The sequence below is a fragment of the Schistocerca cancellata genome, chromosome 5 (assembly GCF_023864275.1).
Source record: "Schistocerca cancellata isolate TAMUIC-IGC-003103 chromosome 5, iqSchCanc2.1, whole genome shotgun sequence".
NCBI lineage: Eukaryota > Metazoa > Arthropoda > Insecta > Orthoptera > Acrididae > Schistocerca > Schistocerca cancellata.
Genome location: NC_064630.1, coordinates 593,587,888 through 593,605,379, shown reverse-complemented (window position 1 = coordinate 593,605,379; position 17,492 = coordinate 593,587,888).

Genomic DNA, 17,492 nt, shown 5'->3' with positions numbered 1-17,492 from the left:
ACCATCTACTTATTAGCTCACAGGCTCCTTGGCTAAGCCTTGAAGTTGTTGGAGCTTTCATCGTTTCCTGTGGATTTGGTGGGGCACCTTCAGCCCACTTTTTGCCTGCCGTGGCTTCTTCTCCATTGAAATTATGCGGTAATTCGTTTCGTTCTGCAATGATAAATGCAAGTTTTCTTACTCGATATCGCTAAACCTAATATCAAATTTTCCAATTTAAGAATATAGTCTTCCAATTATTTTTCGACTTCGTTGGAAAATCAGTACAGCCAAAAATTTTTTTATTCCCGTTTGTATATTTTGCTTCTATTTTCTTATGTCTCTTAGTTTTTGGGTTAGGCACATTTTAAATACGTGTAAATCTGTTTAGCTCATGATCCCCATTTAGATACACTGTTACAACTAAATCTGTGTTCCTTTTTTACATAATTCCTCTCTTTTTCCATACAAAATAATTATTTGATCCACAACTTACGATGAAGAATACATTAGAAAATTCATCACATCATTTCTAAACATTATTTTGCACTAATAATGCTAAAATCATTTTTAAAGTTCACTGTTCTAACAAGTTTCTTAAACCGTAGTGATACAATGTCGGAAGCTTGTAGCAGTACATTATAAGTAACACTTTTTCGTTTTCCAGTTTCCTACAAACGAATCACAGCGATTAGGGATTCACGACTGCTTTAAAACCGAGGTCGTTTCATTATATTCCCCTATGATTTAAACATTATGTTGCCACTTACATTACAACAGTAATTCTCTTTGCTACGTACACAAAATCTTAGATGAAAGCTACAACGAAATTAACGCTGTCTTCAGAGGATATATCCCTCAACACACAGAACACATAGCCGACAATATGACTCCAAGAAGTACGTGGTTCACACGGACCTCACTACATGTCAGATAGCAAGGGAGGTATAAACTTTGTAGTAGTGGTACTAATTAGGAGCCGGTACTATATGGACAGTCTCCCCTATTTAGTTTCGTGTTATATCATTTCAGTGCTAGGAAACTGTATTCCAGTGTTAGGTGGAATGTGCACAACTTGTGGACAGAGTCAAGATTACAAATCCTCGTACTTCTCTTCCTGATGTACGAGGTGTGATCAAAAAGTAACGGGTGTTTTTGTTTTTCTTAAAGAATCTTTATCTATTCATTAACACCAACTTTATCCACTTCAAAGCAATCCACCTGATATACAATACACTTGCATCAGTGCTCTTTCCAACCTTGGAAGCACTTCTTAAACTCACTTTTCGTTACGGTGTTCAGTTCCTTCAGCGATTCTGTTTTTATCTCATAAGTGGTGGCAGTCGACATCATTTCATGATTTTCTTCAGCCTCTGGAATAGAAATAAGTAGCAGAGGGCCTTGTCCGTCGAATACGGTGGCTGAGGTGACATAACGGTTTTGTATTTTGCCAAAAAGTAACGTACAAGCGTTGAGGTGTGAGCAATTTCCACGAGTGGTTTTGCCACAGTTCTGGTCGTAAACCGCGCACAATTTACATGCAGTACTCCTTATTAACCGTACGACCATAAGACAGGAACTCATGATGCACTGTCCCATTGAATCGAAGAAAACAGTGAGAAGAACCTTTGCATTTTATGTAACTTTTTTTTTCTTGGCTCTTCAGGCGATTAGGCCTTGGATTTCGAAGTCATACCCGTATACCCATGTTCCGTCAACTGTTATAACCTTCCTTAGAAGTTCTGGAACGCTGTCGACTACATACAGCAATTCCTGAGCAAGGTCTAAGCGATGTTGTTTTTACAATTTTGGTAAACATTTCTGGAACAGTGATCAATAAAGTATTATATTTTAACTAAAGTTCAGTCTTGATCGCAACACTTATGTCTCAATAACATAGGTGACCGGTTTCGGTTATATTTATATAACCATCTTCAGACCTGTGAATTAATTTTAGAAAATACTAGAGACCAATCTTAAAATAAAATGAAAAGTGTCTAATGACGACAAAATTTTAACAAGACAAAATAAAACTTATTATACCCATGGCTTCCTTGGAGGATGGTAGGCGGAGCTCTCCTCAGCTGCTACGAAGTCAACTGATGGTTATAAGTGCTGAGGATGAGCTTAAATATGCAGAGGCTCCGCCTACTTCCTCTCACACTACTACACAACTGCCAATCAACGTTCATAATATGACGCTATCGTCAAGTATAAAAGTACGAAATACACTAATAACTTAAAATTGATTCATTTAAAATATCTGATTAACAGATAGCAGCTGAGGAGAGTTCCGCCTACCATCCTCCAAGGAAGCCATAGGTATAATAAGTTTTATTTTATCTTGTTTAAATTTTTTCGTCATTAGACACTTTTCATTTTATTTTAAGATTGGTCTCTAGTATTTTCTAAAATTAATTCACAGGTCGGAAGATGGTTATATAAATATAACCGAAACCGGTCATCTATGTTATTGAGACATAAGTGTTGTGATGTAGAAGTTTTTGGTCGACATTCAACAATTTCGGATCAAACTTTTCTGCTACACATTCCACGCCCAAAATATCCGAAAAAACTGCTTAGCTTAAGCCAAAGGATATGTAGAAATCATCAAAAACCCCTCTATGATGGTGATTCGGCGATTTGCCAGAACCATTTTCTTTATTTCTTAAACACTGTTATCAGTAATTGATGTGCTAGGGCGCCCAGGGCCATCGTCGTCTTCAACGCCTTCTCGACCTCCCTTGTAACTTTTATACCACTCGTAAACTCTCTTCCTACTCATAGTAGAGCCGCCAAAAGCCACAGTCAACATTTAGAACGCGGTGCTGTACTTACTCCATTTTTCAAGAAAAATTTGAAGCAAATTCTTTGATCTACCTTTTTCGAAAGCAAAATTCGACGAGCATTTGAAAACACCTTTTCGACTGTAAACAATAAACTAAATGATCAAAACAGCTGAAAATTGAAATACGCAACAGGAACATGTAGACCAACAATTTTTTTTTTTGAAAACCGGATGTATAAAGCCGGTGATATCAAAAAACTCTCATTACTTTTTAATCTCATCTCGTTCATACCGTATCCCCTACAGTGAAAAAGCTGCAAAATTTCTTTCAGCGTCTACCTTTACACCTTTTACTCGGTTTGATTAATGTTTCAGTTGTATACTGACGACCCAAAACATTACGACCACCTGCTTAACATAGTGTTGTTTGGATTGCAACAAAGCAGGGATTCTACGCGACATGGATTCGCCAACTCTTTGGTAGGTTTACGGAGATACGTGGCACCAGGTCAAGCAGTTTCCGTAAATTACGAAGGTGGTGGTGAGCGAACGCGGAGCTGCTGCCAGATAGCGTCCCAAACCAACCGACTTTGGTGGTCAAGACATCATTCATAGTAGCACGGTTCTGGCCTTGTGACATGGACAGCTGCCCTTCTTGCAGATGTCAACGCAGCGGGAAGACATCAACCATCAAGCAATGTAGGTAATTTTGTGTTTAGGCCTGAAAGACCGGCACCGTATGAAATACTCATGGTTTCACGGTCCTTCAACAATTTCCCATAAATTTTCACGATCGTAACACACAAACGCCAACTACTTCGCTGTTTCGGAAACATTTCTTACCAGGAGCAGACATAAAAATCTGGTCTTTGACAAATCCGCTTATCTAAATGAATTGCCCAATTGCGGTCCTTAACATCATTAAAATAATATCCCAATCGTCTGTGATCCTCTTGTGTACTTTCCTTATTCATGAAACCGCATCGTCACCAGGTGGCATTCGATCTCGTGGTAGGCAGTGGTCAAAATGTTCTTTCTCATCAGTGTTTCGAAACCACCTTCTCACAATGCTATGTAATAGAAGTATGCATCCACTAACAATTTTAAAACTCGTTTGACGACAGTGATTGAGAATTTACTGTCCCACATTTCAGTCACCAAATCGTATGTATCCGACTGAGGTCACTGAGGTATTTTTGACAAATAAATATGCTATTTAAATGTAAAGCTACGTAATTCGGCGTTTGATTGAGGGTCTGTTATTTATGCAGATGCATCAGTTGTTACTCTCTGAAACTAGCGTTTGTGTTTATACGAAGAAATGAATCTAACATGAATAATAGTTGTGATTTGTATATTATGTGAAAATGGGAGTCCAGAAAAAAGTGAAAAAGTAATTTATTAAAAAATCAAATCTCTTCATGTAGTCCTTGACATTCACAATGTGAATAATAATGTGTGAGGTCTATGATTTCAGTTCCATCGATCCTGTACCACATTAATGCCTGCTTAGAGGCCCATGTACAGTCATAGAGCATCCGTTCTTCCCTAGCTTCAGATTACGGTGCTTCTTCTCGTCCCATCTCGCTCTTCATCTTGTTTATTCAGCTACCAATATCTTCTGGTAGTGTTTACGACACCAATCGACTTCAACCTCCTTCCCAATTTGCGTTTCTCTTCCGTGTTGTCTCCTATAGCATTAGGTGGAAGACATTTACTTTCGGAAATGTGATTTGTCCGATTAGATTTTCTGTGAAGAATATATGTCAAAAAAGTTTCCTTTCTCTTCCTTGTTTCGGCAGCTCTTAGTTTGTTATCTTTTGCCTATCCATCTGAATTAGCTCTTTTCATAATTTTATCACTTTTATCTCATTTTTCTGTAGGATTTTGGTTTCTTATGGATGTGGTACCAGTCTGTACATAACATTTAATCATTCTTTTTATTCAACCCAATATTAATCTTGCTAATCAGATGAGATCATATTTTTCAATGCCTTGTTAACTGTAAAATGCCTCAGATTTCTATACCGTGAAGTAAAGTTGAGAGAGGACAAGTTACTCTCCCACCTATTTTTCGTATACAGAAAATTATTAGAAATTTTATTACAACCTCACACACCTTGAGTGAGACTCCAGAAAGTTAACAGTCTGAGCAGACGTTGACAAAGCCTGGTAGGGCGCTAGAAGCATGAGGTATTTTTATGATTATTAGCTTATAGAAACGGCTTGTTGGCGGCGAGCCCATCCCTTAGTAAATCTTGCCGGACAGGCCCACAGCCATACAGGGCATACAGGGCAGCCCCTTGTCGAGACAGGGCTCCAGCATAACAATGCCATGATACCTGCTGTGGCGCCAGCAGAAGCCTGGGCTGGGGCAACGGTCTAAAGGAACGTTTCTACACAGTTGAGTCGTAAACCAGGTAGTGTATGCAGAGCCACTTGTAATAAAAATTCACATGTTTTCGTGTTTGCCGATATTGCAAGAAGGCCAGTGAGCCACTTCCCTTGTCCGCCACTGTTGTATAAGGAAACTCTGGCAACTGAGAAACGTGTAGAGGTGGAATCTTTATTACACCTCATAGCTAGGACTAACAAGCTCAAAGACACTGGCGATTTAGATAAAGATCTTTGAGATTGAATCTGTTCACTTGTTACCGTGGGAAGAGACACAGCTTCAGAGAAAATCATCTTTTCCCCCCCTGCAAAAACTTTAAAAAAAGCCAATGTTTGGTGCTTTCTTTTTTTTTCGAAGAGGCAGGTTTCTTAACGATTTCCCTGGTTCGATGTGAGTTTGTGCTGTCGTGTGGCAGGAGAGATTTAGCGCCTCTAGAGTCTTGTGATTGGCTCAAGACAGTGTGAAGGCGGTATCGTTCATGCAATTTGCGGGACAACGGAATTTTTTTCTAACCAGGTGGGAAGCTCTCGGGTGCGGGGACTTTAGGCTGGTAATCTTCTTCTGGTCGAAGATCTGGTATGTGTGGTTGGTACTTGGGACCTGTCCTGGGACTGACTAGTTCAGACTGGGGAGGCTGTGGTGAAGTTCTTACTGTACCGACAGTGTGACTTCAAACATCTCGGACTACTCGTTTGCCAAGGGCACACTTATTCGTTTTTTGTTTACCAGTCTTGACGTTTGGCATCCTTGTGCACTCTGTCGTATAAGTGAGGCAAATTGGTCCTTGGTACGACCAGCAAACGGTTGTGTCACACATTGAAATCACCATGGTTCAAATGGCTCTGAACACTATGGGACTTAACTTCTGAGGTCATCAGTCCCCTAGAACTTAGAACTACTTAAACCTAACTACCCTAAGGACATCACACACATCCATGCCCGAGGCAGGATTCGAACCTGCGACCGTAGCGGTCACGCGGTTCCAGACTGTAGCGCCGAGAACCGCTCGGCCACTTCGGCCGGCGAAATCACCGTGATTTCAGGGCTCTGGTAGGGAATAAATTGAGATCCGTCTGCCTGATCGCTAGACCGTGAGATTTTTGCATTTCCTTCGTGGCCGCGATCGATTCACAGGTGACGCCTCCATGTCTCACCTCCTCTGCTGCATACGTCTCGCCAGCTGCAAGTCACGTCGTCGCATGAAATAAACAGGGTAACGTATTGCCGCTCCGGCGTCGTCAGGGCGTACACGTCTCAATCGCCACTTGCTCTCTGTTGCACCTATATTGGGAAACTTCAGTGGATTGATCAATCAAAGTCTGCACAGCGTCAGATCAATTCAGCTTGCGTTATCCACATTTTAGGGCCAGAGTACTTGACCTACTGATCACCGAGTTAAACTGTATTTGCCAACCAGGCGCCGCCCAGTGGAGTGTTTAATCTTCTGTTAGTTTTTTAGGGAATTCAATCTATTTTTATTTCCAATGAAGCTCAATTCCTTCACTTCTTCAATTTGGGGCCCCTAACTATGATGTGAAAATTTTTAGTAATATCATTTCAGCTGCTCCTCATATCGTTCTTCTTTCCATGGTTCACTCTCAGTCCACATCCTGCGCTCATTACACTGTTCATTCCATTCAGCAAGTCTTTTAGTTCCTTTTCAGAATCTTTCTTTTATTTCCACCTGGTTCCCTGTCTTACACCCTTTTTTTAATACGAAGAGATCTTTCTTGATCTTCCATTATCATTGTTCGCTATTGGTTCTTATAAATATCTCAGACAGACGGGCTAAAACATTCTGAACGCCGCCAATACTGAGTTCGAATGTCGTCTCATGGCGGGCGGGCACTTGACGCGGTAAGGAGAACACTGTGCATAAGATGAGCGGAAACGAATTGGGAATCATTCGACGAAGATACGGGTCGGACATCCAGAAATCCACTGTCAAGAGTGACTTTGGCAAAGGTGAACTACTGTGATCCAGCCTTTGGGAACGAGGTTCTCAAAACGGACAAGGTAGTCGGGTGTTCTGATGCTGTCGCCATATCTATGAAAAGTGGTTGAAGGAGGGTGAAACCACAGGAAATGGAAGTCCGCGCTCCATCACAAAATGTCGAGATCAGAGGCTTGCCCGTCCTTTACAACAGGAGAGACGGCTACCTGTGACAGGTCTGACGACAGAGTACAAAGCTGGCGCAGACACGTCTCAGAGCGCACGGCTCGGTATACGTTGTGAACATGGCGGCCCGCAGAAGTGTACCCATGTTGACCCAATGATATCGTCAATTTCAGCTGCAGCGGTCATGGCATAATCGAGACAGGATCAACGAAAACGTGTTGCCTGATCGCAAGGATCACGCTTCATTTTACACCACGCTGATGGTCGTGACCGGCTTTGCCGCCACCCAGGCGAACATTTGCTCGAATCATGCTCTGTGGCACTACGAAGGCCGGTGACGACACTGTTTTGCTATGGTGGACATTTACGTAGGCATCGATGGGTTGCAGGCCACTGGGGGCAATGCGTTATTTTGCTTCCGAGGGAGCAGAATTCCTTATCTTCATCTACTTTGTGATCACCAGTTTTGATGTTGTTGTTAATTTCATTTCTTTCTCTGGTTTATTTCCAGTCCATATTTTGCACTCATTATTCATTACGCTCAACAGCTCCCGCAATTCTAAGTCACTTTCACTGAGGACAGCATGTGGTATAAGCAGGGCTTTCCCCTGCGTTGTTTGGCCACCACACTTCCGTCTATGCAGATAATTTTAAACTAAGGGGAACCACAGCTAAAATAATTATACGTAGTTCACATAACTTTCAAGTAGTAAAATGCAGATGTTGAAATGGGTAAAACAGATGGACATATAACTGAAGGAAAGCTCGTCAACGCACCATAGCCCCATTTATTGAGTTTCATGTGGACATATAACTGAATTAACGTACTATTGCTCCATTTATTGAATTCCTTGTAGACTTGCGCTACCGGTTTCGCAAAATTTTTAGTTGCATCGTCTGGTGAATCTATCGCTATTACATCTAGCTATTGAAGTTTACCGGCAATAACCTAAGCAATTGTGATAAAAGAAACTTGCATATCCGCCTTTAGTGTGTGTCATACCGGTAGGAATCCTTTAAAACCAGTACATTTGAATATTAAATGTGGAGATGGCCTGTGCAGACAAGAGCAACACTATTGAAACTTGTAAAAGTTTCATTCGGATAACGTGAGTTGCTCTCACAACAGCACCGTCAATCAGGCGGATGAAATGTTTCAGAGATGCAACAGCATGCTCTTGTTTCCACAGTAATTTTACAAATTCCGAAGGAATGGCATCCAGCGCTTCTGTCTCATTTGACTGCAAGTTTTAAAAAGCTCAGTTAAATGTTCAAATGTGTGTGAAATCTTATGGGACTTAACTGCTAAGGTCATCAGTCCCTAAGCTTACACACTACTTAACATAAATTATCCTAAGGACAAACACACACACCCATGCCCGAGGGAGAACTCGAACCTCCGACGGGACCAGCCGCACAGTCCATGACTGCAGCGCCTGAGACCGCTCGGCTAAGCTCAGTTAACTTGTGGCTCTAAATACCGGATACGCTATGTCTTGCACATCCATATCCTTTCTTCTTCGGTCACGTCATCAGACATGTACCGCGACCCTTTATGTATTCTTTGCACCTATCTGCTCTCTTCTCTGCGTTCAACATTTTAATTTCCATTGCAGTCTTAATGTTGGCGCCCTTGCTCTTAATTTATTCAAAGATTGTTCTGACTTTTCTAGGAGCTGAATTAGCCCTTACGACGGTCTTTTCCTTTTCTATTTCTTTACATTTTTCTTGCAGCCTTTTCGCAATGGCTACATAAGGAAGGTTAGTGTTTAACGTTCCACCGACAAAGTGCTCATCAGAGACGGGGCTCAAGCACGGATTGAGGAAGGATGTGAAAAGAAATCGGGCCTGACTTTTGAGGATCCATTGTGGCACTTGTCTGAAGCGACTTAGGGAAAATCAAAATATGGGTGACCGGGCAGGGATTTGAACAGTTGCCCTCCCGAGTCTGTATCTGTGTGCTAGCCAATACAGTACTTTTTTAACTACAATTCTTTATTGAAAACATTGAATTAGAATTGGTGATTAATTAACCACAATCAACACATCCTTCAAATTTTTACATCAAAGGAGATATAATGAGATATGTATGTAACCAACAAGAAAAAGACACACTGCAAGTGTATGTTTGTATCGACAAGAATGTATAAACACTGATGAGCCAAAACATTACAGTCACCTGCTTAATAACGTGTTTGTCCGTCTTTGTAACGCATCAGAGATCCGTCAGTGTGTTAGTGGGTTTGTGAGGGTATGTGGCATTACGCGTCTACGCACAGGTCATGTAATTCGTGTAAATAACGGGTCGTTGATTTGCGTACGCGGTGATGGCACCCAATAGAGATCCAGATGGGGTCCACAGGATTGAAATCGGGAGAATTTTGTCGCCGAAACATCATCGTGAGTTCAGTCTAGTGCTCCTCAAAAAACTGTATCACGGATCTGGCTCCGAGACGCGGACAATTATACTGCTAAAAGATGACATCACTGTCGGAAAAGACATGAAGCATGATGGCATGCAGGTGGTTCGCAGCTGTCAGCGTGTCTTCGATTGTAACACACGCCCATGCGAGCGCAGGAGAATGTCTTCCGTACTTGAATACTGCTCCCACCAGCCTGCACGTTTGGAGCAGCGGCTCACCTCCATGACGGGGTTTGTGGAGACGACCATCGACCTAGCGTAGCAAAAATGTGATTTGCCCGAAGAGCCGACACGTTCCCATTAATCGACCGCCGAATCCCGGTGGTCCCCTGCCTACTGCAATCGTAATTGAGCATGTCGTTCGGTCAACATGTGAACACGCAGGGGTGGTCTGCTGCAGACCTTCATTTTCAAAAATGTACGATGAACGGTGTTCTCCAGAACACTTGTGCGTACATCAGCATTTTGCTCTTTCGGCAGAGATGCCACAGATCACAATCTATCTTACTCTACGGAGCAGACGAGCTTCTGAACCCCACGTTCTATGAAGAGTCGTGGATGTCCAACCATTTAGCGCCTAGTGGTAATTCCGCTGTCTCTTCTTTCTGTAGACGATTACGGCATAGCTCATGAACATTCGACCAGTTTCTTCGTTTTAGAGATATTCGTTCACAGGCTCTGCATAATAATAATAATCTGCCCTTCGTCAAAGTCGCTTATGTCAACGGGTTTCCCATTTGCAGCCCATATCTTCGCTAGGGTGATCCACCTTCCGGATCTGCTCCGCTTACATACTTTTGTTACTGTGTCACGTTCCTGAAACGCCACCAGGCGGCATTCAACGTCGCGGTGGGCAGTGGTCATAATTTTTTAGCTTATCAGTGTATCTTCTTTAAACAAATAAGTTAATTTCTTTTTGCGGTACGCAACTATTTCTTCGAACTACTAATCGCGATGACGGCGACGTATTGCAATGGGACATCGTACGGTCGCAGAAGCTCCAGCATTTGATGAGATAAGCCGAAAACTGCTGTCGCTGTGAATTCTGTAGAACCAAGTCCATTCAAGTGTCGTATGCAGTATCACAAATTTCGTTCTTCATATGTGGTCCGAAGAAATCCATTGTTGATCTGGCTGGCGAGTGAACATTGTCTTAATGTTTCAGTCATTATTTCGCAAGCTTGGTCATCCATAGTTGTCTTTGTTCTTAGTTCCGTGCGACTGGTTTGTATTTTGCTCTCGCTTTCCGATTTGTTAGTAATCCCTATCTTCCTTTCCTTAGGTTGTCCTGGAACCCTTTCCGAGTTATTTCATTATTTCTGATAACATTCAATATAGGAGGGTGAGTCAAATGAAAACCTTAAATATTTTTTAAATATTACTTATTGTGCAGAAGTTGTACAAAGCTGTATCACTTTTCGACATAATCTCCCACACGCTCAATTCAAGTCCTCCAGCGCTTACAAAGTGCATGAATTCCTTTAGAAAAAATTATTTTGCTAGTCCACGCAACCACTCATGCACCACGTCGCGTACCTCTTCATCAGAGCGGAACTTCTTTCCGCCCATTGCATCTTTGAGTTGTCCAAACACGTGGAAAACACTTGGGGCAAGGTCTGGTGAGTATGGTGGATGAGGAAGACACTCAAAATGCAGGTCTGTGATTGTTGCAACTGTTGTACGGGCAGTGAGGGGCCCTGCATTGTCATGTTGCAAAAGGACACCTGCTGACAGCAATCCACACCGCTTTGATTTGATTGCAGGCCGCAAATGATTTTTTAGGAGATCTGTGTATGGTGCACTGGTGACAGTGGTCCCTCTAGGCGTGTAATGCTCCAAATTACGCCTTTTTCGTCCCAAAAGAGAGTCAGAATAACGTTCCCTGTTGATGGTTCTGTTCGAAACTTCTTTGGTATTGGTGATGAGGAACGGCTCCATTCCTTGCTCGCTCTCTTAGTTTCCCGCTGGTGGAAGTGAACCCAGGTTTCGTCCCCAGTAACGATTCTTGCAAGGAAGCCATCACCTTCTCGTTCAAAGCGCCAAAGAAGTTCTTCACAAGCATCAACACGACAGTTCAGGAGTCAGCTGCTGTGGCAACCATCTTGCAGACACTTTGTGAAACTGGAAAACATCATGCACAATGTGGTGTGCTGACCCATGACTAATCTGTAAACATGCTGCAATGTCATTTAGTGTCACTCGGTGGTTTTTCTTCGCTATGGCTTCAACTGCTGCAATGTTGTGTGGAGTCACAACTCGTTATGCCTCACCTGGACGAGGAGCATCTTCCACTGAAGTTACACCATTTGCGAACTTCCTACTCCATTCATAGACTTGCTGCTGTGACAAACATGCATCACCGTACTGAACCTTCATTCGTCGATGAATTTCAATAGGTTTCACACCTTCACTACGCAAAAACCAAATAACAGAACGCTGTTCTTCCCTGGTACAAGTCGCAAGTGGGGCGGCCATCTTTATACTGATACTGCGACGGTATGTGTGTATCCGCACTATGCTGCCACCTACAGGCCATTCTGCACGCTGTTTGTAGCACGCTCACCAACTTACAGGATAACGGCGCGAAATTTCGATTTGTTATTACAAATTTAAGGTTTTCATTTGACTTGCACTCGTATAATTATAAATTGACCTAGTTATTGTTCTCAGTTTCACCGCTTGGTACCGTGGCTATGCTATGGGGGAGATTTACTCGGGCTTCCATATGACCAGGGCTTCCTGGCACAAATGACGGACGTGGATCATGTGGTCGTTATTGCGGACCATCTGCATCCTTTCATGCTTGACGTCTTCCTCGACGGCGATGTCATCAACCAGCTGAATCATTGTCCGTACCACAAGGTCATACTCGTGCTATAGTGGCTGGAGAAGCACGATAGTATTGGCCACCAAGTTTGTGTGATTGCAACCTGATGGAGCACATCTTTCACGCTATCGATAGGCAACTCCGCGATCAGTAACCACGGGTCCGTACTGTATGGTAGTTGCGTGATGTGTTCGTAGACCTGTGCTGCCACACACTTCCTGAAAGGTACCAAGCAGTTGTCGAATCCACGCAGTACTGTGTTCCAGTTGTGAACCAACACGCTTTTAAGGACCTGGTCCCAATGTTTCGGCTTATAGTGTACATTAGCCATCTATCCGTACAGATTTCCTTCTACAGGTCTTAAGTTCGCCTTATTCCGGTCGCAGCAACTGTAAACGTGACACTGTCGCGGCGAGTGGAAGTGCGGCAGTGGGCGGCTCTCCCCCTGAGACGGGCGTCGCATGCCGCGCCGTGCCGCGTTATCCCTAATAAGGCGCCACTATGCTCGCTCGTTAAATTCGTCCCCGTGGCTGATCAGGCCCGTGCTGCCTCTGCGCCGCCGATGAAGCGTCCGTAACTTTGATTAGGCGCGGGTAATTTGGAGCCAGGTGAAATTTCTCGAGCACCGATAGAGGGCCGGCGATGCGGACTTCTTAATTAAAATCGGCCGCGGCGCACCAAAGTTCTTAGGCGTTTTAATACTGTCTCGGCTCCTTTCGCAACTATATTGGCTTTCAGACACCCAGAGGTAAGACGTGATTTTTTATTTCTGTCCAGAGCAAAGAAGCCTGTCCAAGGTAAAGTAAATGATGCCTCAGGAACACTAATCAATGTTGTGTGGACGTCATTATCATTCAGTCACTTCTTTTTCTTCTACTTCTTTTATGTATGAGCCACTACGAGCTATGTTATTTTTAACTGCTTCTCCTTTCCCTTCTTGCACAATTCTCTCACGATTTCTCGACGCATCTCTCTCCTTTCCTCTTTCCAAATGGTTTCAGTTTTCTCATTGGTTTTCTGGTGGAAGCTTTTAGAATCTTGCAGTTTATTTCTGGCTGAGAGTCGTTCCTCAATATCTTGTCAATTAAGTCGGAGTTCCCTTCCAATTTCACCATGACTTATCCAATTTTAATTTATGCAAATAAGAGAATATTCTTTTCGTCAGTCACTCTGCTGAGATTCATTGTTTGGATGTGGCCGTAGAAAGCTATCCTTTTTTTCCTATTTATAACTGTAATTTTTTGTCAATATACGTGTAAAGCTATTTTTTTACAACGTCTTGTCTATTGCGTTTGTTCTGTAACTAGACCCAAAATTTTTCTTAGTATATTTATTTCTATGATTTCCAAGGTTTCCATCATCACCTTTATGGCTAGATTGCTGCATAAAATCCATCTGAGCGAGTTACTGTAGACTACTGGCTAAGGTTAGCCTTTAGGCCATTGATTTTTTAACACATGCATCCTTACGCTGTTTTTATCTTGTTCACTCTTATTTTAACGGCTGCTTTCTCAGAAATGTCTCCTTCAGTTACATCTCTTAGACACCTGAATTTGTTAGTTTTCTGAGTTTTTGCATATTTCATTTTCGTTGTCTTGGGGACTGCCCTAATGATTGTCATGCATTTGGTTTTATCAAAGGAATGTTGTAAGGCTTCCTTTTCAACCTGTTCTTTCAGCGATTCTACCTGTCTGGTGGTTGCATCCATGAGGCCTGAAAAAAATAGCTAGGTCGTCTACAAATACTAGACAGCCTCTTTGCTGGTTGTCGCCTTTGTGACATTTTCTAACTATCTCGTTGCTTTGGCTTGCTCCTTATGACATTCTCAGTTACGTTATGACTTTTAATTTTTATTTATTTATCATATTCCGTGTGGCTATGAGAGCCAAAGATGCTTGGACGTGGAACGAATCAGTAAACTAAGCGCACACGAAAAAAAAAAAAATTGTTACAGGATGTGCGAATAAAGAACACATTTAAGACAAGAATTCTCAACTCCTGTACAGAAAACGAATGTTTCACAAGGAAACACTTTAATTTTGATACAAATACTTGCTAATTGTCGGTCACAGCCTTCTGAAAATGAAATTTACCGGAAAGTTCACACATTCCTGTACAGTGTTTAAGGAAAATTCATCTCAGAACAAAACGCTTTTTCGTCTAGCGTTCACTGAATTAATGCTGCAGTCAGTATTGTCAACAACAAATCTCCTAATACATGATGAGGGTGGGGGTGGGGAAATTTGGTGGATATAGCCCGGGATAAATTTATTTGCCAGGAATATCGAACAAGTTTATTGTTTAACATACCGTTACAATAACTTTTAAACAAAAGATCAACCGGTTACCATTTTAAAATTACCGAAGAAAATATCAATCAGTTACTATTCCAGTGACGGAAGCTAAAAATGCTTGTCATGCGGAACATTGCAGTTCAGCCTCCTTAACCACCTTCCACAACATAATGAGTATCACCATGCAGTCTTTTCTCGGCGAAAAACAGTCCAGATTCGTTACAGAAGTTGACACACAAACCTAAGTACAGATTGCCTTCCTTCCTGAAAGGAAACGGTCCGTGTGGTCTTCCGGTTCTAGGCGCTTCAGTCTGGAACCGCGTGACCGCTACGGTCGCAGGTTCGAATCCTGCCTCAGGCATGGATGTGTGTGATGTCCTTAGTTTAGTTAGGTTTAAGTAGTTCTAAGTTCTAGGGGACTGATGACCACAGATGTTAAGTCCCATAGTGCTCAGAGCCATTTGAACCATTTTTGGAAACGGTCCAGCTTGAAAATCAACACCAATGTAGATTCAAGTCTGCCGCGTGGCCGCAGACACAACCACCGACCAAGCCGACTCCTCGTATTGTGAGCAGCCACGAGGAGGACTGTCCACAGATGCTGCACTTCCTTCTCCCCGCCGGCGGAGCCTCCGTAATCGCCGTACCCGGCCTTGCCCTCTCTCGGCCGGCCAGGGGAATCATAGAATTCTCTGAGCAAAGATATGCGAGCAGAATAACTATCTATACGCGCACTCGCGCGGATAAATATATGTATAAGAGTGGTAGAATTAGAATAAATTTGAGCATATTTTTCATTAATAGGTTCATTCATTAATAAAGACACCGTAGAAATACTACGAGTGAATAAAGAGTGGCACCGAGGACTGAGGAAATTTTGATTGTAATGAGTCAGTTGCGTTGCTTGACGCTTCACCTGTATGACCAGTATCCTACACTTTTAACATCGTAATTGCTTCTTCCAGTGCAATATGGGAGATACATAATACCAACGAAAAAAATTTTGGTGTTATATTTAAATTCATTTGAACAACGTACATCAGCAATGAACATGGATCAATACAAAACTGTAAACGACAGGAAATCGATTAGTCGATTTAAGCTGTCAGCTAGTACAGGCGTTCGAGTAGATCTGAGCCCGACAAATAACTGCTGGCTACTGCCACTAATCTCGCTCCAAAACTGCGACCCCCTCATGCTGCCAAACAGTGATCCCTCCCTCCTCCTCCATCCTCACTGCCAACCCCCTACCCCCCCCCCCCCCCCACCCCAAAAAAAGTTCAACTGCACAAAAATTACAGTTTTATGATTATTTACTAGGAATACATGGCACTCACTTGTCTTTGCAGACAGACTCCGTTACAGAAAATTATCAGATAGATAACAACAAGCAAACAGTCACAATTATTTTAGTGAGCGTTGCACAACACATAAATAGATAAGTTAATAATGTCTCTGTAATTCAGGCTCACAAGTATCCTCACTTGAACGTTCAAAATGGTTCAAATGGCTCTGAGCGCTATGGGACTTAACATCTGAGGTCATCATTCCCCTAGAACTTAGAACTACTTAAACCTAACGAACCTAAGGACATCACACACATCAACGCCCGAGGCAGGATTCGATCCTGCGACCGTAGCGGTCCCGCGGTTCCAGACTGAAGCGCCTAGAACAGCTCGGCCACATTGGCCGGCTCACTTGAACGTGGTGGTTAGTTGAATAAAGTGCCACCACTTTTTCTTCCCCTAACAGTTATCATCAGCTATTATGAGCAACAGAAATAAATACGCCTACCTAGAAGTTTTACAGAAAGGAAAGAGCAAATACGTGAAGACTATTTAGGGAATTGATACTGTGTGAAGAATTTGAAAAAGCACTGAGAGACCTAATTCGAAATAAGGCACTGAATTGGTTGACATTCCCTCAGAATTGGTGCGATCTTTAGGAGAGACCCATGAAAATACTATTCGACCTAGTGAGCAAGACATATGAAAAGAAGAACAGGAAACCTACGTCCATACCAAAGGCAGATTTAAAGAAAGTTTCTATGTTGACTATAATTCACTCTTCGAAATTCTGAAACTAGCAGGAATAAAATACATGGAGCAAAAAATTATTTAAACCATACTCAGTCATAAGCGTCGAAAAATGTGGAAGGAAACGGTGGTTGGAAGAAGGGTGGGGCAGGCCTCCAGCATATTCCCGATGTTACTCATACTGGACACTGAGCAAGCAGCAATAGGAACCAAGGAGATATCTGGAGAAGATTTGCCGATGACATCATTATTCTTTCAGAAATAGCAAAATATCACGAAGAGCAATTGAATGGAGTACATAGCGTCTGTAAAGGAAATTATAAGATGAACAAAGGAATGTGATCGAATTAAGTCAGGCAATGACGAAGGGACTAGATTTTTAAATGACATACTAAAAGTAGTACACCCTAGAGTTGACGAAGCAAAGTTCACATTGTTCCCTGATGCTTTGGACCTAGTGTTGCTAGGAGCAGCGCTGAACATAGTGGTTACAAAACTGATGCGCATGAGGCAACACTACTAAATCCCTAATTGACACACAATAAATAACAAGGAATAGACCACTACAACTACGTTATGGTGATGGATTCGCTAGTACAGTTAAGATGGTCACACTATCTAAATTCAGCTCA